We start from the raw sequence: 23,607 nt of genomic DNA on the forward strand, positions 1-23,607 counted from the left end.
CATTACCACCACAGAGGCTTTTTCGCATGCCAATGTTTGTGTGCGTTAATTTATGGAAGCCAGACCTATTGGTCTTATCTTCAGAAATTAACCAAGACTCTAAACGGAGAAAGAATGAGTAAGAGCAATAAAAATACTGACAAAAGGAAAAGGCAAGGTGAAAAATGCACATGAGATAAAAAGACAGGGAGTATATAGTGCTGTAAAAACTAATAAGAGACTTTTTATTTTATTTTTATTTATTTATTTGTTATTCTGAAGGTTTTATATAGCGCCGACAAGACCCTTACGGGTATCAGGGCGCTTTACAACAAATATAAGAAATAGACAAATACATACAAAATACTATTATTTATAATAGTCCAACAGTGGTAACTATTACAGCATAACAAATATCTACAAGACTGCATCTAATAGTTCAAGTGAATTTGGCCAGGAGAATCTGTTTCACTTCTTTTTAGGTCGAGGACCTAAAGGCTGCGCTTGCGCAGTCTGGGGTCGGAGATTTAATGTCTCTTAGTGTGCTGTTTAACCCGCCTCCCTGCCCCGTCTCTCCTCCATTGGCTGACTTCCTAAACGGAGGCCAGCCATTGGAGGAGAGATGCATCCCTCCAATTTAGCCCCGATTTTTTCGGATTCGGGGGCGTAAATTTTGCTGTTCTTTAGACAGTGACGTCATGCGTCACTCAAAACAGCAAAACCACGCCCCCGATTCTGAAAAATTCGGAAGCCTGCGGCCGCCATTTTTCTTTCCCCGCAGTGACGGTGAGCCTCGAGCCTCTGCCTCTGCCCCCGTTTGTGCCGTTGTTATGCCACACGTCTCCACAGCTTCGCTGCTCCCACAGTCACACCACCCCAGTAAGCAGCAGGTAATGATGCGGCTTCACAAAATCGGCAGACAAACAGCGGGACCAAAGGAGACCTCTGGAAGAAGCTCCCGCAGCCTCACGATTCCCACAGCCGTGCGACCCTCAGCTGGGAAGTGAGTAGTGGGGCCAGACGAGCAGGTAGGCAGACAGCGAAGTGGCTTCACAGTGGCTGAAGAGTCAGAAGCAGGCAGCGTCTTCTCGGCTCCAGCAGCTCCACGGCACCAGCAGACGTGCAGGTAGGCGGTGAAATCAGCGGGGTCGACCCTACTCCTTGGCCCTTGGATAGCACTTAAAAAGTTAAGCTTAGCAGCAAGCTATCTGTTGGGAGCGCAAAATTCTGTTTGTAGGGAGCATAGGTGGAGGATCACTGCGGCGCTAGCGGTGGAGCTTGTTTGCTTTACTTCTCGGGGCTCGTGAAAGAGGGGCTGTGGGGGTACAGCGGTGTGGAGAGGGGCAGTGCTCTCAGCGTCTGTCAGACGCTTTCCTTTGTTACTTTGTCCGTTCTGGTACTCGCTGAGCCCGACGGAGATATGGAGCCGGGAGCTGCGGGATGGATGCAGGAGGAGTTACCGGGCTGCAGGTAAACACTCCTACCACATTATAGCGGAAATTGATAGAGCTCCCTGCTACAAACTAATGTTTCCTGGGCGAAACAATGTCTCACGTCGCTGACCTTATGCCTCGGTTCTGTAGCGAACTACGCCGACCTCTGCTGATAAGGAGTCCAGTTCATGCATCCCCTTTCACTCCATACATAATGCACCAGCATGTAACGGAACTTGTGAGTAATGGTCCACCATGTGTGTAACGCGTCCCCCATCACGTGCCGCCCCCCATCTCGTGTTGCCTCCTACACCCCCCCATCTCGTGCCGCCCCCCCACCACCACCTCCGCATCACTGAAGTGCTCGTACCCCTCACTGCTGGTTACCGCAACTCCAATATTTTTTCACCCCTTCACAGATGAACGATTTAGTTACAGCTTCCTGGTGAGCCATTCTCATAGAGGGTGCTGACAGAGGAATGGGGTGTTAAAACACTCTGTAGCCACATTACAAGGAAATGTTTACAGTTTACCGTTACACAAGCATCCCCTCGGGAACCTGGGTCAGCGAGCCATGCTTTTATGAGGGCCTAATAAGTGAGCACGAAAAACTGCATAGCAAACTACTGGATGCATTACATTTGTTTCAAGAAGTGTTTTTCTTTGCACCCAGACATATCATGGGGCAGTGCCTCGTTTACCACAAAAAACGAGTCCGCAATGCACACTGGGTCTTTCCTTTAGTCGTGCCTTTTGATACCTCAAAGGAGCAAACTGCTTGCCCATTTAATTGGCTTTAACTGTGTGTGGACGTAACGTCATGCTCTTAGGCATATATATTTTAGTAGCCATCGTTGCCGTAGGCATGCATGTAATGTAATACTCGCCTTCGGAATGATATCTGGTACACTGTAATTCACTTGAAATGAATTGTTTGTGTCTGTTCTTTGTACTTTCTTACGCCGTTTATGTCGGTAGCTGGCTGGGTGCTTTGATGGCTATGTTATTGTTTTCTTTGTATTTTCCCATCAGATCTTTCGTCTTGTGTTGCTTTAGTCCCAGCCGTAGTCACACTGCTGTCTGGTCCCACTTTCAGATTTGCCCTTCTGGGTGGGAATCTCTTTTCCAACGGTGAAGAGCTGGGGCCCATGAAATCTGCATGCAACTGCGTGTGTGTGTGTTTTTCAAATTTGTCTGCTTGCATGCTTGCCCTGAGTCCCCATGACTCTGACCTCCTTACTATCCCCCCCCTCCCCCGGACACACAGCTGTTCCCTTGTGACCGTTTTTAGGTCGAGGGCCACCCCTCGAGCTCTGTAAACCGAGGAGGGAGTTTCCTGCCGAACAGGCCTGACATCCCTGGAAGAACACTCAGCTCGCGAGACTGTCGTGTTAAGAAGCTCTGGCTTGCCCTGAGCCCCTCGCCAGGGCCCCTACAGACACTTCTATTACAAGTTGCCAAGGGCAACTTGTCAAGGGGGCGTCGAGTGAATTGTGCCACTGTAAAGTAGTTGGGTCAATTGAAGCAAACAAGACTACTACACCCATAATTCATTAGGTTGTCACACAAAAGCACAGGGCTGGAAGCAATAACATGGAATGGCTTTTACATCTGAATACAATTAGATGATGTAATAGCAAGTTGCTACTTACAGAGCTTATAAACAGCATGTGTGATATGAATCGGTATATAAACAAACATTGGCAAATCCAATAGGTGTCGTCTTTTGTTTCTATCTCACTACCAAAGAACATCCCTCCCCCTCACTACCTCACTCTTTCACTACCTCACTCTCTCTGTCTCTCACTACCTCACTCTCTATCTACCTCACTCTCTCTCACTACATCACTCTCTCTATCTCCCTACTCCACTCTATCTATCTCACTACCTCACTATCTCACGACTTCTCTCTCAAAACCTCACTAACTCACTCTCTCACTACCTCACTCTCTATCTCACTACATCACAACTTCACTCTCTCTCTCTAACTCACTACCTCACTCACTCTCTATCTCACTACCTCACTCGCTCTCTTTCTATCTCACTAACTCACTTTCACTCTCTCTTTCACTACCTCACTCTCTCTCTATCTCACTACCTCACAACATCCCTCTCCCTCACTAACTCTTTCACTACCTCACTCTCTCTATCGCACTACCTCACTCTCTCTCTGCTAATGCAATAGGTCTCGCATATGTAAACAATTCAGCTATTGCCAATAGAAATGACAATGCCATTTATTTAGGGATAAAAGAAAAATACAACAATTATGAGCAATGCCAATAGCTCTACCTATAATATTGCAGAGACCATTGCATTGTAAATGCTTGTTTGAAGGATTCCGTGTGAGGGTTCCATCTTGTTTTTGGGGGCAAGGCATTCCAAATTTTAGGGGCCATTCCTGAGAAGGTGTGGTTATAAGTTTTCTTCTTGGTAAATCGTTGTGGTTCCAGTAGAAGGTTAGAAGAACTCCTGGTGGTTCTGTTACCACCCGATAGTACTAATTTATCCGCAAGGTAGCGTGGGGTTTTGTGATGCAGTGCCTTGTGTGTCATACAGGCGATTTTCAAATGGATTCTGGCATCAAAGGGTAGCCAGTTAAGGGCACACAGGCATGATGATGAGATGCAATGTACACAGTGCAACAAAGCCGGTCACGCACGTACATAGACAGAAAGATAGAACAAAATATAGACAGACAGAGACACCCCCCGCGCCGCACGGCCACCAGCTGCTGCGTGTGCTCCCTGCCTGCCTGCCTCGCTGCCCGGCCGCCTCCGGGTGACCACGCCCCCTTCCACCGAGCGGCGTGGCCTCGCTGTGCTCGCCTATCCTGCTGCCGTTGTTCTCTGTGTCCCCCCTGCCTGAAGTGCTTTTGCCCTTTAGTATTGTTTTCATATTGTTTTGCATTGTGTAATTGTCTTTTCTCTTTCTGTATTGCCGCCTGACTCTAGCTCCCCGCTTCCCGCCACCACCGCTGACCACGCCCCTTTTTCTTCTGTACCCTCCCCGCTCCCGCCTCCCAGCTGCTCCGCCCTCCCTTGCACTTGGCCATATATGGCGACCGTGCGACACAGGTGAGTGTGTCCTAGCTTAGGACACCCCCCGCGCCGCACGGGTACCAGCTGCTGCGTGTGCTCCCTGCCTGCCTGCCTCGCTGCCCGGCCGCCTCCGGGTGACCACGCCCCCTTCCACCGAGCGGCGTGGCCTCGCTGTGCTCGCCTATCCTGCTGCCGTTGTTCTCTGTGTCCCCCCTGCCTGAAGTGCTTTTGCCCTTTAGTATTGTTTTCATATTGTTTTGCATTGTGTAATTGTCTTTTCTCTTTCTGTATTGCCGCCTGACTCTAGCTCCCCGCTTCCCGCCACCACCGCTGACCACGCCCCTTTTTCTTCTGTACCCTCCCTGCTCCCGCCTCCCAGCTGCTCCGCCCTCCCTTGCACTTGGCCATATATGGCGACCGTGCGACACAGGTGAGTGTGTCCTAGCTTAGGACACCCCCCGCGCCGCACGGCCACCAGCTGCTGCGTGTGCTCCCTGCCTGCCTGCCTCGCTGCCCGGCCGCCTCTGGGTGACCACGCCCCCTTCCACCGAGCGGCGTGGCCTCGCTGTGCTCGCATATCCTGCTGCCGTTGTTCTCTGTGTCCCCCCTGCCTGAAGTGCTTTTGCCCTTTAGTATTGTTTTCATATTGTTTTGCATTGTGTAATTGTCTTTTCTCTTTCTGTATTGCCGCCTGACTCTAGCTCCCCGCTTCCCGCCACCACCGCTGACCACGCCCCTTTTTCTTCTGTACCCTCCCCGCTCCCGCCTCCCAGCTGCTCCGCCCTCCCTCGCACTTGGCCATATATGGCGACCGTGCGACACAGGTGAGTGTGTCATAGCTTAGGACACCCCCCGCGCCGCACGGCCACCAGCTGCTGCGTGTGCTCCCTGCCTGCCTGCCTCGCTGCCCGGCCGCCTCCAGGTGACCACGCCCCCTTCCACCGAGCAGCGTGGCCTCGCTGTGCTCGCCTATCCTGCTGCCGTTGTTCTCTGTGTCCCCCCTGCCTGAAGTGCTTTTGCCCTTTAGTATTGTTTTCATATTGTTTTGCATTGTGTAATTGTCTTTTCTCTTTCTGTATTGCCGCCTGACTCTAGCTCCCCGCTTCCCGCCACCACCGCTGACCACGCCCCTTTTTCTTCTGTACCCTCCCCGCTCCCGCCTCCCAGCTGCTCCGCCCTCCCTCGCACTTCGCCATATATGGCGACCGTGCGAACGTGCAGCGGCCACGCGCAGCCATCGCGCCGATTGAGCGCCGAAGGCGCGCCAAAGGTAAGCCCGTCTGCGCCCGTCCGCGCCTGGACCGCGCCCAGTGCCAGGACCCCTGGCCCCCACCGACGGAATACGACCCGACTGTCCTACAACGCCACCGAACTCCTCGCACTCAACACCGGCGGAACCCCTGAATGCTACCGAGCCACCCCGAGGCGCACCCACGGACCCTTCAGCTGCCACGCCTGCAAGTTCACCTGCATCCGGACCTGCCCCGCTCCAGCACCCGCCAAGCCGAACGCCTGCTGCAATCACCTCAAGTGCATCCTGCTCAACACCCGCTCCGTCCACAGACACGCCATCGAACTCTGGGACCTCCTCGACACCACAGCTCCTGATGTTGCCTTCCTCACGGAAACCTGGATGAACGACTCCTCAGCGCCCGACATCGCCATCCCAGAGGGCTACAAGATCACCCGAAGAGACCGCGTCAACCAGACTGGAGGAGGCATCGCCATCATCCACAGGGACACCATCCACATCACGACCAACACCGAAGACACCCTGAAAACCGCCGAACACCTGCACTTCCAGATCCGCACCGACCCGAAGACCACCCTCAGAGGCACCCTGATCTACCGCCCCCCGGGACCACGCACACAATTCAGCGAGGACATCGCCGACTTCGTCAGCCCGCATGCCCTCCCCTCCGCTGACTACATCCTCCTGGGAGACCTCAACTTCCACTTGGAGAACAACAACGACCGCAACACCACCACCCTGCTCGACAACCTCGACACCCTCGGACTCAAGCAGCTGGTGTCCACCCCCACCCACCTCGCCGGACACACACTCGACGCCGTCTTCTCATCCAGCAAAGACATCACCTTCAGCCACGCCACCGGACTCCACTGGACGGACCACAGCTGCGTCCACTTCACCTTCAGAAAAACAACGATCCACCACCACCAGCAACAGGTTGCTCGAAGAAGCTGGAACAAGATCACAGCCGACCAGCTCGCCGCCTCCCTGAGCCAGCACCCTCCCACCAGCTCAGCGAACCCCAGCCAGGCCGCCGACAACCTCACGGAGTGGATCAGCAGCTGCGCGGACGAACTCGCCCCACTGAGGACCCCGCCCAGCAGACCCAGCAACAAGAAGGCCCATGGTTCACCGACGAACTCAAGAGCTCCAAAAAGAACTGCCGAGCCCTCGAGAAAGCCTGGAGAAGGGAACCAACACCGGACAACATGACCACCCTCAAGCTTGCCACCCGGAAACACCACCAACTGATCCGCGCCACCAAGAAAACTGCTTTCAAGGACCGGCTGGACAACAACGCACACAACTGCAAGGAACTATTCAACATCGTGAAAGAGCTCTCCAACCCCAACGCCGGAAACAACGACATCACCCCATCGCAAGACCTCTCCGCACCGAAGACACCGTCCGCATGATGAACTCCATCCACTCCGGATCTCCAACCGACCCCTGCCCTCATCACGTCTTCAACAAAGCCGACGCTGTCATCGCACCCCACCTGCGGGACATCATCAACACCTCCTTCGACACCGCCACCTTCCCAGAGAGCTGGAAGCACGCCGAACTCAGCGCCCTGCTAAAGAAACCTACAGCTGACCCCACCGAACTCAAGAATTACCGCCCCATCTCGCTCCTCCCGTTCCCAGCCAAAGTCATCGAGAAGACCGTCAACAAACAGCTGGCCGCCTTCCTCGAGACGAATGGATCCCTCGACCCCTCACAATCTGGCTTCTGAGCCAACCACAGCACCGAGACCGCCCTCATCGCTGCCACAGATGACATCCGAGCCCTGATGGACAACGGAGAAACAGCGGCCCTCATCCTCCTTGACCTCTCCGCTGCATTCGACACTGTCTGCCACCGCACCCTAGTGCAGCGCCTCAGCAACGTCGGAATCCAGGAGAAGGCTCTGGAATGGATCATCTCCTTCCTCGACGGAAGAACGCAGAGAGTCCGCCTACCACCGTACAAGTCAGAGGCCACCGAAGTCATCTGCGGCGTCCCTCAAGGATCCTCGCTGAGCCCCACCCTCTTCAACGTCTACATGAGCCCCCTCGCGGCGATCGCACGCCAACACAACCTCAACATCATCTCCTACGCTGACGAAATCCAGCTGATCCTCTCCCTGACCAACGACCCCGCCGCCGCCAGAGCCAACCTTCACGAAGGGATGAAAGACGTAGCCGAGTGGATGACGACCAGCCGCCTGAAACTGAACTCAGACAAGACGGAAGTCCTCATCCTGGGTTCCTCACCCTCTGCCTGGGACGACTCCTGGTGGCCCCCCGCCCTAGGCACGGCACCCAAACCGACAGACGACGCACGCAACCTGGGATTCATCTTGGACTCCTCCCTCACCATGACCAGACAAGTCAACGCCGTCGCCTCGTCATGCTTCAACATCCTGCGCATGCTACGGAAGATCTTCCGGTGGATCCCCACCGAGACCAGGAAGACGGTCACCCAGGCCCTCGTCACCAGCCGACTGGACTACGGCAACGCTCTCTACGCCGGAACCACCGCGAAGCTCCAGAAGAGACTCCAGCGGATCCAGAACTACTCTGCCAGACTCATCCTCGACATCCCACGACACAGCCACATCTCCGGACACCTGAGAGACCTGCATTGGCTCCCCGTCAACAAAAGAATCACCTTCCGTCTCCTCACCCACGCACACAAAGCCCTACACGACCAAGGCCCGAGCTACCTCAACAACCGCATCAACTTCTACGCTCCCAAACGCCACCTCCGTTCAGCCAGTCACGCCCTCGCCGCAGTCCCCCGCTCCGAAGAACGACAACGGGAGGAAGGTCCTTCTCCTACCTGGCCGCCAAGACCTGGAACTCCCTCCCGACCGACCTGCGCATGACCCAAGACCACCTCTCCTTCAGGAAGAAGCTCAAGACCTGGCTTTTCGAGCAGTAGCAGCACCCCCCTCCCCCCCCCCCAGCGCCTTGAGACCCTCCGGGTGAGTAGTGCGCTCTATAAATGTCTGTGATTGATTGATTGACTGTAAGCACTGTTAGCTGCGGTACCTGTTTCTCTGTGTCTAATTGACTCTTCCGAAAATGTTTTCACTAAAAGCAAATAGCATTGAGATTCCCAACGCTCATTTTAAATGCGGGGTCATTAGGACATGCCTTACAAAATCAGATACTGGCAGTTAGTCAAGTGCTATTTTTTCCTATTCGCAATTTGCAAAGAAAGCCTTTTGTGCTGACTTTGCTAACGATCCCGATGAGAACGCCCACACAGTCCTGATTCACTCCTTTATAGCCCCTACATGCTGATCTGACAATTAGGGAGATACGATGTTTAAGAATCATTGCTTCACGCTAGGAGGAAGGAACTGCTTCAGAAACAAGATCACATTCCAAGGTCACGGGGTGAGCAAAGCCGTCAGTAAGGAGCTGGACTGCCGCATTCCACGGAATAAAACCAGCGAGCCTGCTAGTGCGCCGCCTGGAAGTAAAATATGCTTGGAATGAGTGCGTTGTCCTTATCGGCGAGACGGGAACTGATACATAGAGTTGTGGCCGGCGCTAAAGCCTGGCAAGTCGAGCAGGAAAGACAACGTATCTAAGAGTCGATTAAACTTGCAGCCTGACAGCTAAGGTCCTGTTCCTGCAATTCTTTTTTTGTTTCCAATTTTTGGGGGGCTTTTCAGATATAAAACAGCATATACATATAATCACATATAAAATACAAGTGATACATTCGAATATAGAGTAAATAAAGAAAAGGAAGGGGAAGTACAAAGAACAACCAAGTCTGACATTTACATATATATGAGAAACATCTTCTTAACATGCCGTGTATATAGATCACATAACACTTAAGTAAATAACACTTTCAGAGAAGCTACATTCATAACTATAAATGAGGCAGCATTATTATCACCATTGTAATTCCAGAAAAGGGCACCAAACTCAACCAAATTGTTACAATTTGCCAAGCTGGTTCCATCGTTATATTATGTTTTATGTTTTTAATGCAAGCGTATGAACAACAATACAAAGAAATAAAAGAAAAATCACGCCTAAATGTGGCAGGCATATGCTTGCAAAAATAATTGTTTTGACCACTGCATATCATTTTAACAAGACAACAAATCTATTAAGGGCCCGATTCACAGAACTAAGTTAAGACAAAATCCTAAACTGACTACCATTTTGGTATTCACAGAAGGCACTTGCTCATTTTGGTATTTACAGAAGGCACAATAAGTAGGGGCCAGATGTAGGTAATTCTATTTTACCGACTCATACATACCGAATTTTACCGATTCGGTATTTATGAATCGGTAAAACAGAAGGTGGGAGATGTAGGTAAAATTGGTATTTGAAATACCTATTCTTTAAAAATCGGTATTTGAAGCCCATAGGAATCAATGGGAAATACTGATTCTGTAATTACAGAATCGGTAAATACCGAATCCTGCAAGGGTGCAGGGGGTGTCACTTTGACACCCTCTAGCACCCCAAATACAGGCATGTGTGCCATGTGGCACACAGACATGCCCTAAGGGCACGTCTGTCTGTCACATGGCATAGGTGTGCATGCACACATGTGCATGCACACCTGGATTCGGTATTTTACCACCCAATTGGATTGGGTGGTAAAATACCGAATCTGTAAGGCCTTTGGGACTCAGAAGAGTCCCACCTACATCTGGCAGTTACAGAATCGGTAAAAATACCGATTCTGTATTTTACGGATTCGGTAAATTTACTGATTCGGTAAAATTGGCCCCCTACATCACAAATACCCAATTACCGGTCGGTAACGGCCGAAATCGGCCGTTACCGGTCGGTAAATGGCCTCCTACATCTGGCCCTAGGTGCCTTCTGTGAATACCAAAATGAGTAAGGGCACCTACTCATTTTGGTATTCACTGAAGGCACTTGCTCATCAATGAGTAAGTGCCTTCAGTGAATACCAAAATGAGTAAGTGCCTTCTGTGAATACCGAAATGGTAGTCAGTTTAGGATTTTGTCTTAAGTTAGTTCTGTGAATCGAGCCCTAAGACAATATAAGGTATCAAAAAGAAAAAAAACATTGCCAAAGCAAAATACTGACCCACCATTCTTGCAATGAAGTGCACTTTTTTTCAGTTTGATTGGGTGAGCACGTGATCACGAAAAAAAATACTGTCACTCACAGCGCAAAAGAATCAAAGGCTGGAATAGGCTGCCTCATTAGCCTATGTTATACTTTATGTTTTGGTAGGCGGAAGCAAAATGTGAATGACAGGTAAACAGACCAATGGATGAAAAGGGAGGACCCATAACCCCTATGTGCGTGCATTTTGTAATTATTATTTGTTTAGAAAACGTGAAGCCAGTAAAACAAATAAAGCTGCCACTAATCCAGACCTACATATAACTAACATTGTGAACTTTCTATGAAATTGCTTGAACACCTAGAAAAGGGGTAATAATGTTGCTGCACTGTAAATATTGGAGGTAAAAATTGTGTTTCTTTCACAGGCTTACCTAGAACCTACAATATCTAATAGGCTCAGTAGCAAGGCAGCTGAAAAGTTCTTACCCTAAGCAGAGCGAATGACTCAAACTAATTGGCTATTCACAAAGCGCTTTAAATTTCCATGGTCTTGTTCGGATTATTTCACATTGAGAATTAATATAAAATGGACTGATATCTAGACTCTTACTTGGTGTTAAATATAATCTACCATACTCTAACATACATAAGTCACAACAGAGTTCAACACATGAGATGAGTCACTCAAGCATCCACCACAGTTGGAAAGCCATTTCACCGCCCATCCAATGGAATAAGGAATATCAGCGTCTATCAGAAGTAGTGGCCCATACTGCAGTATTGCCACACAGTGAGCTAAATCACAGGCAACCACACACAGCAAGCTCCATCAGACTTCACCACTCATGGAAACCTACATCAGAGTTAACTACGCACGGAAAGCAACATCAGAGTTTGCTATACAAATCAGGGTCTACCACACACAAAAAACCACACAGTAACCACAAAAGGCAAGCCACACCACATGGTACCAAGCTAAGAAAGGCAGAGGGTATATCACACATGTGAGTCAAATCAGGGTTCCCAACAGGAAGTGAATCACATGAGGGTGTACAACACCAGGTTGTCTGTATCGTAGCCCATCAAACAAAACAAGTGTTATCAGAGCCCAAAGAAAGTGGTTCACACTAGAGACTATCCCACTCAGCAGGGTCTCTGTTTCACCGTTTTCACTGCTGCCAACAATCGTGTGAAACAGAAAGGTGCTCTGAAATACAAGTATTAGAAATAGAATAGGTCTCACATTTTTTTGAGTTGCACTATTGGCATAGGTCAACAGCCACCGGGAAGAAATTGCCACTTTGCAGGTGTCAAACAGAGCACTGCTCCATGAAACAGCCTGAAAGCCTAAAACGATGTTGATACCCTACAAAATAAAAAGGCAGCTCTGGATGACTAGGAGGAACCCCGGACATATTGGGATGGCCAACGAAAGCAAATGATGAGTGAAATCGCAAGTACGCAAAGGCGGGAGAATCAGACCCAATGCACCAATAAAAACACAGTATTTCTTAAGTGGCACAACAACGAACAAATGGCAATTCATGGGCATGTCAAAAGCCGATAGAGGAGATAACAACAGATCATGCATACAGCGCATGCGCGCTGCCTAGGCTCTACCTAACAAGTAAAAAACTAAGCCAGACCTTTCAAGAAGTATATGGTTTCCACAAGCACCAATACACTGCAGGATCAGAGGGCACAAGCACCGATACACTGCAGGATCAGAGGTCTGAATGTGGTGCCCATGTACACCAATCTAATTTGAGATTCATCGTTTACCCAGGAAACATCAGATGGAATTCTAGCTCCTACACAAGGAGGTTTTTAAAGCATTTTACTCTGTGTACAGATAAGGAAGAGGATGAAGTTCTACTGGGCACTGTGAACTCCATTGCTCCGCCAATGATAGCATGCAGATTCCAGTCGAAACGACTCACTAGGTAGCATGTTGAGACGGATCATTCTAATAAGTAGCGTAAAGAAACAAGCATTGGCAAAGCCAATGGGTTTTGCCTATGTGAGTACTAATGGCTTTGTCTGTGTCTTTCAGACCTGTTGTACCGCGGAGTGGAGTGGTATGGGACAGAGTGATGTGGATTAGCGTAGAGTAGAGTGGAGTAGGGTGGTGTGAGCAGAATAGAGTGAAGTGGCGAACAGTGAAGTGGCATTGGGTGAAGTAGAGCAGAGTTGTGTATAGTGGAGTGGCATAGAGTGGAGTGGCATAGAATGTAGTAGAGTGGCAGAGAAGAGTTGCATAGAGTAGAGTGACGTAGAGTAGAGTGGCACAGAGTGGAGTATCATAGAGTGACATACAGAGGAGTTGAGTAGTGTGAGCCAGAGTGGCAAGGAGTGGAGTGGAGTGGTGTAGAGTAGAGTGCAGTGGCAAAGAGTGGAATGGCGTAGCGTGGAGTGACAAAGCGGAGTGGCACAAACCTGTATAGAGTGGAGCACATTAGAGTGGAGTGGGATGGGGTAATGTGATGTGGAGTAGAGTGGCATAGAGTATAGTGGCACTGAGTGGAGTGGAGTGGCAGACTGGAGTAGTGGCCAGTGGGGTGAAGTGGCATAGAGCGGAGTGACATGGAGTGGGGTGGCATAGAGTACAGTAGGATGGAGTTCAGTGGCATAGAATAGAGGGGTGCAGAGTAGAGTGCAGCAGTGTAGAGTACAGTGCAGTGGCATAGAGTACAGTGGCCTACAGTAGAGTGTTGCAGAGTAGAGTGGTATAGAGTGCAGTTGTGCAGAGCAGAGTAGTGGGCAGTGGCATACAGTGCAGTGGTGTAGAGTAAAGTAGAGCAGAGTACAGTGATGCAGATTGCAGTGGGTAGAGTGGAGTGGTGTAGAGTGCAGTGGCATAGAATAGATTGGTGCAGAGCAGAGTAGAGTGGCGCAGAGTGCAGTGGCACAGAGTACAGTGATGTAGATTAAAGTGATGAAGAGTGCAGTGGTGTAGAGTGCAGTGGCGTATAATGGTGTAGTAGCATAGAGACAGTATCGTAGCGTGGAGAAGTACAGAGTAGCATAGTGTGCAGTGGCATAGAGTGGTGCAATTGCATAGTGCAGCAGTGTACAGTAGGGTGGTGCAGAGTAGAGTGGCATAGAGTGCAGTGATGCAGAGCAGAGTGTCGTAGATTGAGGAATGGTGTTGAGGAGTGTAGAGTTCAGTGGAGTAGAGTGCAGTGCTGTAGTGTGCAGTGGTGTAGAGAATCATAGAGTTCAGCAGTGTAGAGTAGAGTGGCGTCCAGTGCAGTGGCACGGAGTAGAGTGCTGCAAATTAAAGTAGAGTGGCAGAGTGCAGTGGCCATAGAGTGGTGCAGAGTACCGAAGAGTGGCGTAGACTGCAGTGCCGTGGAGTAGAGTGGCATAGAGTGCAGTGGCATGGAGTGGCATAGAGTGGAGCGGCGCAGAGTAGACTAGAGTGGTGTAGAGTAGAGTAGCATAGAGTGCAGAGGTGTAGAGTAACGTTTTGCAGAGTACAATGAAGTGGAGTAGAGTGTGGTGGTGCTGAGTAGAGGGGCATAAAGGGGAGTGGCATACGGTACAGTGGCTTAGAGTGGAGTGGTGCAGAGTAGACTGAAGTGCTTTAGAGTGCAGTGGTGCAGAGCAGAGTGGCATACACTGCAGTGGCATGGAGTGGGCTAGAGTGGAGTGGTGCAGATTACAGGGGAGTGGTGTACAATGCAGTGGCATGGAGTGGTGTAAAGTGCAGTGGCATGGAGTGATGTAGAGTGGAGGTGAGTGGTGAAGAGTACAGTAGAGTGGCGTAGAATGCAGTGGCATAGATTAGAGTGGTATAGAGTGGAGTGGCCTACAGTGGAGTTGTGCAGCCCAGAGTGGTGTAAAGTGCAGTGGTGTAAAGTGGAGTGGTGCAGAGAGGAGTGGCATTGAGTGAAGTGGTGCAGAGTGGCTTGAAGTGGCATAGAGTGAAGTGGCATAGAAGGAAGTAAAGTACAGTGGAGTGCTGCTCAGTAGAGCAGTGCAGAGTAGAGTGGCAGAGAGTGGTGCAGAGTAGAATGGCATAAAGTGGTGCAGAGTACAGTTGAGTGACGTAGACTGAAGTGGTAAAGAGTGGAGTGGTGTAGAGTAGAGTGGTCCAGAGTAGAGAGGTGTATAGTAGAGTAGCATGGAGTGTAGAGTGAAGTGGGTAGAGTGGAGTGGCGTACAATACAGTGCGGTAGAGTAGATTGGTGCAGAGTATAGTGGCGTAGAGTGCAGTGGTGTTGAGGTATGCAGTCAAAGGCCTACGACAGAGCTTCAATTCAAGTTCTACAGGGTCCTTAATCGCTGGAGAGAAGCCACTCTTGTGGGTTTTGTCAGTGTTTCACAGAGGCACTGCACTGGTGAGCACTGTATGTTTTACTTATTTTGTAGAAGAACGCAGCAGAAAGAAATTGTTTTATACAATAAATTATATTTAGGGGATAAGAAATAATGTTGCAGTGTTCTTTATTTGAAAGGCATGCATTATAGTACAAGGATATGCATATTGTATGCCACAACATGGACCTATTCACTGTCATAGATGAGCTGATTGGTTTACATTGTTGGGCAGAGGTGTGGGAGGGAAAAGAAGCACCATGGAATGGGGCAAGTGGGAGAAAATACAAGCTACATTGACAGGGATATGGGAGATGGACTGAAAACATATGCACTCATATGGCGTGCATGAGCCCACTCCAAAAAAAGTAGCTCTAAAAACGGGAGTAGTAGAAGGACACAAATAAAGCACTTGGTCCATCCTCCAGGGAGTGCCAAACACAAGAAGAGAACATGATGCAGGCATGTCAAGACAAATGGGAATGAAGAAAACGAGAGCAATGCTGAAGCTAACGAGTGGTAAGCTATGGGCAGGTATAAGCCACAACACATGCGCTGCCTAGGTGGCACCTAAAAAAAAGACTACATGACTATATCAGGCCATAGTTAATGAAAATGTGAAAGCTTACAAAGATTGGGTCGTCAACTGACAGAGAGAGGAAAACTGAATACAAATACAACAAAAATGTACATCAGCTGCTCTTTCAATTGTTGTGCCACAAATTAGAGGGCAGGAAAAGATATTTGTCCTTCCACAAATTCACGTCTATTACTGAAAACAATATTTTCTGTTAGTGAAAAACATGTAGCAGAAATGTTCAAACTATACCCTAGCTTAGGGTTAGTATGACTGGCAGGTTTACGATGCAGATCGTCCATCTAGTTCACTGGAGTATTCTCTTGATAACATAGCTTTTCTGTAGGAAAGTGCCCCTTCTTGCATTGTTACCCCCAACCTTTTACCAGATACAAAATGCCAACTTGACTAACTGTGCTCTGGGTCCCTGCCAATCAGGCTCCCAGGGCCCGTGTTCTTTCTCAAAACTGTAACTTTGTCTCCACAACTGGCACACCTATGGGCCACATGTAAGTCCCTTGTAAAAGGTATCCTGGGTACCAAGGGCTTTGAAACCAGAGAGGGTATCTGAGGGCTGCAGCATGTATTACTTCACCCTCAGAGACCCTTCACCATAACAGCCACACACTGCCATTGCAGGCTGCGTGTTTTGGTGCAGACCAAACTGGAGTCGACATGGCACACATCCCTGAGTGCCATGCCCACCAACACTGCCTGTGGCATGGGTAAGTCACCCCTCCAACAAGTCATACAGCCCAAAAGGCAGGGTGCACCATACCACAGGTGAGGACATAGCTGCATGAGCAATATGCCCCTATAGTGTCTGTGCCATTCACAGACACTGTAAGTGCAGTGACGCCATTTTGAGTACATGGGCTGGTAGTTTGTCAGCACAATCTCCACAGCTCCGTTATGGCTTTACTGAAGACTGAGAAGTGTGGTACCAAATTTATCAGCACATTAAACCTGCACTGATGCCAGTGTTGGATTTAATGTAAAATGCACTCAGAGGGCATCTTGGAGATGCCCCCTGAAAAACATCCACCCCTGGTGTGGTACCTGAATGGCTGCCCGCCATCTTCCACCACCAGACATGTTTCTGGAACCCTGGGTAGAGAGCCCTCCACTCTCTGGGTCCTGAAACAAAGCACATCCTGGGCAGAGGTGGCATGTCTCCTTCCCCAGGACTGAAAGCAACATGGACATCCGGGAAATTTTCCAGGGACCTGATGCACTGCGCAATTCACTCAAGCGAGTGTAAACCATGAGTTTCCATACAATGAACTGAGTTTTTCAAACATTAACCAAATTAAACAGCAGTATTCATTCATTTATACAATTCAACTGAATATCACAGACATCGACATCATGATTTTGTTGCTCGATGGGTGTTTAATCAGTATTCTTCTGAAGTTGTTGTATAGTCACAAAATCAAGCACTGAAGCAACACGTTCAATTATACATCCCAATGTATTTCAGGCTGAACAATCTGCCCTTCTTCAGGGGGAATCTATGAAGTGATAATGATACATATTAATCGACAATATCAGCAGTGGTATCACGGCGAATCATTGAGTGAATTGCGCAGTGCATCAGGTCCCTGGAAAATTTCCCGGATGTCCATGTTGCTTTCAGCCTAAAGGTCTAGCAGGGCCTTTCACCTCTTGCACGCAATGTAAAATTTGATTAAGAGTCCTATTTAATTATTTACTAAGATTGATCACTAAAGTGCACACGCTGCTGCGTTTACCCTTCCTTCCCCAGGACTGGCAGGGTACACGAAGGGGAGGCTTCAAAGGTTTGCCACCTTTGTTAGCTACCCCCCAGCCTCTGCTGCCATCAGCAGCTGGCTCCCACCGTTTCTGACCCTCCACTTTGGGTGGGAGAATCGGTGGAAAACCTAGAAAGAAAGGGAGGGGTCCCCTCCTTTGCCAACCCCACTCCTCAGGTGGGGGTGGCAAAGTGAAGCACATATCTCAGTCCCCTCCATCTTGAAGATGAAGGGACTCCCCTAATCAGGGTGAGGCATATGCCCCCTCCAACTGGAGGGTGGCATAAGAGGGGGTGTAGACACCCCAGGGAAGGGACCCATTGGTTCCAGCCTGCACACGCCTGTAACGTCCCTAAATCTACAATTTAGGGGCACCCCTGAACCTTGCTCCTTCGATTCAATTTTATGAAGAAGGAGGACTGAAGAGCTGTGCAGCAGCGAAGAAAGACAATGACAACTGCCTTGGCCCCAGTCCAACCGGCCTGTCTCCTGCTTCAAGACCCTGCCTGCAGAAACCGGCGTGTCCTGCAGCCAGCCAACTCCAAGACCCCCGGAGACCTCACCAGCCTTCAAAAAATGAATACCGGATTTTTCCAGCAACAACTCAAGCCAGGACTCCGGGTCCAGCTGGAACCGCGAGTCCACACCACTCTGAACCCGACGCCCATGGCCCGAGTCCTGAGTGTCCCAACACCCCATCGAGGTTCCCCCCCCCCCCCCCCCCCCCCCGACGATCCTGACCTGAGATCCGGTGTTGGACAACCTCCTCCGACCTTCTCCTCGACACCTGCAGCCACATACTGAAGGGACCCCCGACCGGAACCGGTGAGAAGTACCCGACATGAAAATATACCCCTGCATCAGCAGTCCCTAGGCCTTGGGGTGCCCAACTGAAGGTGTCCTGGTGTCGAGCAACTCTCAAACTACACTCCCTCAACATTGGTTTCCTTCATCCAGATTTCTGGTCCAAGACTGCAGCCTTTTTCCTTGACCGACGGCCTCCATTGATTTCCTTTGGGAGCCCGATGCCTACTTTGCACTCTGCCGCCTGTGAGCCGCAGAAGGTGCACTCATGGTGCCCACTTGTGGCCCCCTTTGTGCTAACCAACCTTCCTTTTGACCTCCACACCCAGCCGCCCCTGTGCCACTAAGGGTACACCCTTTGCGCCTTCTTGACCCTTGCCCAGTGTAATGTACCGCAAACCCGAAACTGAATTCTTAAGTCAAGTACTTACATGTAAGTTACTTACCTATCTTTCCTCCCATAGGATTGCATTGCATTTGAATGTGTTTTCCTGGAAAACAAAAGTGTACTAGAGCCAAATGAACTGTACTTACTTTCTTTATTTATGGTTTTCAAGTGATCATTACTTACCCTGTAAAAGTATTGCATTCTGAACAGTAGTTCACAATAACAGCTTTACAAGTGTTTGCACTGTGTTGCTCCTGCAACTAAGTTACTCGGTTCTAGAAAATAAACTAACAACAAAATAACTTTTCATACAAACCCTTGGCCTGGATTCAATCTTTGCGTGTGTGCTATCATTTCTTGCCAGAGTGTGTACAACAAATGCTTAACACTACCCTCTGATAAGCATGACTGTTCTGCCCAGCTACCACTAAATCGAGAGTAAGGTATTATCTACTTTAACCTCTGCCATAACTTTGGGGACTCACTGGCCTCTGTGCATACTATACCTCTTTTTGGCATAGTATATACAGAGCCAGCTTCCCACACTACCTCAATCTCAATGGCACCTCAGTTGATGTAAAGACCTGAAGGGCCAGCTGTTGGCTGTCCCAGACCTTTTGTTTTGATGATAGGTGTAATTGCCTGTCCTGAGGTGTTGAGCCTCTCCTAAAGTCGGCCTCTAAGTCAGAGGAAGCTGATGATGTCATCATTAAATATACAGTGCAATGCCTTCACTTTATTCAATAAGGCTTCTATTCTCGACCTACTGTAACATGTAAGGCATACATTTATTTAAGACTGTACTGATTTAACACCTCAAAGAATGGAACACAAAGCATTAACCTTTGAAGTGAAATGGGAACGAGATACTCATGTAGTGGCAGACATTGCCACAATTTGAAACCACGAAACCCCAGCTTCCTTGCTTGATCAACTTGTGTGATCCGCATCAATTAATTGGCTTCACAGTGCTCCCTATCTTGCATTGGAGAGCACCGCGTGAAATACATCAATTCAACATGACCACAGTACAAAATCCTCACCTATATATGTGGGGCTAGACTAACACTTGTTCATCTATAACAACTGCCTGAGCCATATAAGGTTAAACACACTCGACTTGTTTCTTGGTTCATTATGTTGACAGCAGTTCAATAATGTTTCTAAATTCATATTTAATAACTAGCACTTTAATAAATGGCGCTCAATCCTGTGCTATTATTGAATTTACTAAAGAGAAACACTCCCGTGTTAAAAATAAATACAAATGTTTTAATTTGAATTCTTAATCCTATGGTATTTTTCTTACATGGTCTTCATGCCAAATATGTTGATGGGCTCGGCTCATGCTAAGGCTTAAAACCAAGCCAGACTCTTGGCTTGGCCCTGGCTCGGCTGTCTCCCATAATTTGTTGTCTCGGCATCTCTAATTGGGATTACACTGGTGCCCATGAGATTTCAAGTGTTTGGAAATATGTTTATACTGGAGGCATTAAGAGTAGAATGTGGAATCACATGACTTCCTAGTTGAGTCATTCCCACCCTGATCCCACTGTCTGCATGTATGATATTTGTGGTCAAGTGAGTTGGAGATTACCAAAGGAGCGAGATATAAAATTGTTCAATCCAGATGTCTCTATGTCTCCCTTACTGCCTGCCATATACGGGGGGCATTAATGGAAACCTTACTAACGGAACAACCAGAAAATGTGGAACTAGTAAATAAACATCAGTGAGTTTTAATGGCATCTCTCGTGTTCAAGAGTTTAAATTTGAGAACAATTTCACAGGAAATTTAAAAGATTTAGACAAGGAAAGTGAGGAGATTTTTTAAATCTATTTCTACGATGACAACATTTATATTACACACCAGTGGAATTCAAATATATGTTTAGCTCAGCAGAGATGCAATAGAAAAACAGAACAGAAAGTATACATTTTCCATCTACACACCAAACCACAGTTTAAAGAGGTTAGCAGTGGTGTAAAGGCGCGTGCAAAATATGTGGGGGTATCAACATTTCCATTGGAGAAAATCCACTTGTAACTTCAGTGATTCCAAGCAAAAGCTAGAAGAACACAATCTTAATGTGTTGCTTAAAAAGGTTATTTGTAGTCAAGGAGTTATCAAGACATGTGCAAGAAACAGAGGCCCTGTCTTAACTTTCTCGATTATTTTTTAAAACCCATAGATGTCAAGTGCGAGTGAGAGAGGCTACGAAAAAACAATTTAGTGTAATTCACATGAATGAAGCTCTTCAGCACAAAGGATTAGCGAACAGAAAATGCTAAAGATAGCCAGCAGACTAGTTAATAGGATTAACCATATGTTAGTGCTCGCCAGGAGTGTCATAATACATTATGGGAAACTTCATCGATTTAGGTAAGGTGTAATGTCTGCATCAAGAGATCCTTCTAGAGTTTATTCAATGTTTCCTGCCTACTGTGCAGATATATAAACTGGAAAAAAAACATTCCTTCTAGATTTGTGAGCTAAAGAGGTACCGCTAAAATAGGTACTTGGGTACATGTCTGGGGCATCAGCTGACGACAACACAGAAACAGCACCGAAGGCCTGTGGCACTCACTTAGCAGTGGAGTCACAGCTCTGTGAGACTGCATGAAAAAAGCACACTGTATCTACACTGCCCACTGCCACTACTGGAGCCACGAGAAACAGGCCCGTCTGCAAACAGTGATGGTTGGCAAACTTTTCAGGTTTTCTGGAGTAAATACCTGCCTTGAATAGGACCGTGGCCTATGTATGTGAGTGTTGTGGGCCTCACCTGACCTAAACAAAACTGTGCCAAACAGTCCATCTGACAGCACAATTTTCACACAAATGGAATATAAACCCATAGTTTATAAAGGGCACTAACGGACTATACCAGGTTTCTCCAACAAGTAGCTCGTGAGCTACCAGTATCGCTCCTCTATGCAACCCAACCTATTTCTATATAATATCTTGGTTTGTTTGAATTATTATTTGGACACTAAATTTATAAAGTATTCACATGAGACAAAAATCTGGGTATAATCAGAACTCATAAACTGATGTTTAGAGAAAAATGGTTACAAATGAACTTAAAGCTATTATCTGAGTCGGAGAGATTTTTTACTCCTATTATGACGAGGATGCCAGAGGGATTGCTGCTAGGGCTGTTATATATTAACCATGTAAATGTATTCCAAATAAATAGTGTTTTTTTCACTTTACTGCTGGCCTTATGTACTGATGTGATCAGTGCTGACAATCTTGCATGGAGTAGTCACTATCAGATTTCTCACATTGGTAGCTCTGGATGATTTTCAACGAACAAAAGTAGCTATTATTACAGAAAAGGTTGGAGTCCCCTATAACAATTATTTTTGTGGTGGGCCTGGGAAGCCAGACCCTCTCCAAATACCATTGAGGCTTATCCTCCTCAAGACATCAGAAATTGGATAAAGAGCTACCTGTATTACAGAGACATGGCCCGAAGATAGTCTTACAATGTTGCTGTCGGCACTGCCACCAAGAGGTATCACTCCTACAGTCTTGACCCTTCCCTAACACTAGAGCACTGTGGGAGTGGCAGTGTAGAGAAGCTCAGTGGTTGATGAAGGGCTGGAATAGAGGGCACCATTCACAAGCAGAAGAGACTCTGGACATTCACATTATGCTTTTAATAAGCGACAGAACAATAATAGTAATTTTAAAAAATATCACTGGGAAAACAAACCATGACATCATCCGTACTCATACAATGAGTACTGACAATTCAGATGTACTGTTATGACCTTCCAGAGCCTTCCCGGATAATGATGCGATAGTTGCCTGATTTACCAAACCCACACATACAGAAAAAACACTCAATAGGTTTCTTTCACCTTCGCGGCCCTTTGACCTGTTCGCTAGATCAGTGTTCTGGAGCATACTGAACGCCATGCGCACTGAGGATGATCTATTGGGCCTGATAACTGTTAATCCCTCAAACATTGTTGCATGCTTAGAAATGGGGAACAAGGTGAGTACTCAGTTTTTTCTCAAATCTGAGGGAGGAGTGAGGCATGGCAGTCTTCTTGCACAAACCCACACACAAACACACAGACACAAGAGCAGGGTAAGTGTCTATTATACACAACATTTACAGTGCAGTTAATATTACTTCAAGCTTCTTTGACAGAAGAAAAAGCATCGGCAAAGCCAATAGGTCACACCTATGAAAGAGCTATTGGCTTTGCCAATGTGCTTGCCCATGTTGTACACCAGCGTGGCTGCTGTTCAGCATGGCTTAAAGATAGTGGCACAGAGGAGAGTCGCGTAGAGTGTCAGAGTGGAATGGAGAAGAGTAGAGTGCTGTAGAGTGGAGTGACAGAGAGTGTTGTGTATTGGAGTGGCACAGTTTAGAGTCTCTTAGAGTTGCATACACTGGAGTGGCAGAGAGTAGAGTGGGCTGGTGTAGAGCACATTGGCATGGAGTGTTGCAGATTATAGTGGCACTGAGTGCAGTGGCATTGAAGTCAATAGCATACAATGCAGTGTCGTAGAAAGCAGTGGTGCACTGTAGAGTGCAGGGACGCAGAGTAGAGTGGTGCAAGGTAAACTGACAGAGTAGAGTGGTGCAGAGCGCAATGACATAGAGTGGTGCAGAGTGAAGTAGCGTAGAGTTGAGTGATGCAGAGGGCAGGGGCACAGAGTAGAATCAAGTGGCATAGAGTGCCGTGGCGTAGAGTGGAACTGAGTACAGTATAGTGCTGTAATACTGTAGATTTCAGTAGCGTAGATCAGAGTAGAGTGGCTTATAGTTCAGTGGCAGAGATTGCAGTGTTACATAGTAGAGTGTCAGAGTGCAGTGGTGTAGAATGTAGTCTATCAAAGGCAGGACCGACACACCTCGACACAGGCAGTGAAAGCGGTGTCAATTTACACAATAAAACTGACAATATATCTTGATACTCCTCTGTAGCATGCTCCTGTACAATGCCGATGGATGC

The 23,607-nt window shown here is 48.1% G+C and overlaps 1 protein-coding gene across 7 annotated transcripts in view; it reads right to left on the bottom strand.

Moving 5' to 3' along the window:
- The window catches only part of MPDZ (multiple PDZ domain crumbs cell polarity complex component), an 832,961-nt gene that overhangs the window by 769,467 nt on the left and 39,887 nt on the right, over positions 1–23,607 (bottom strand). The window lies entirely within an intron of this gene.

The sequence above is a fragment of the Lissotriton helveticus genome, chromosome 2_1, assembly GCF_964261635.1.
Source record: "Lissotriton helveticus chromosome 2_1, aLisHel1.1, whole genome shotgun sequence".
NCBI lineage: Eukaryota > Metazoa > Chordata > Amphibia > Caudata > Salamandridae > Lissotriton > Lissotriton helveticus.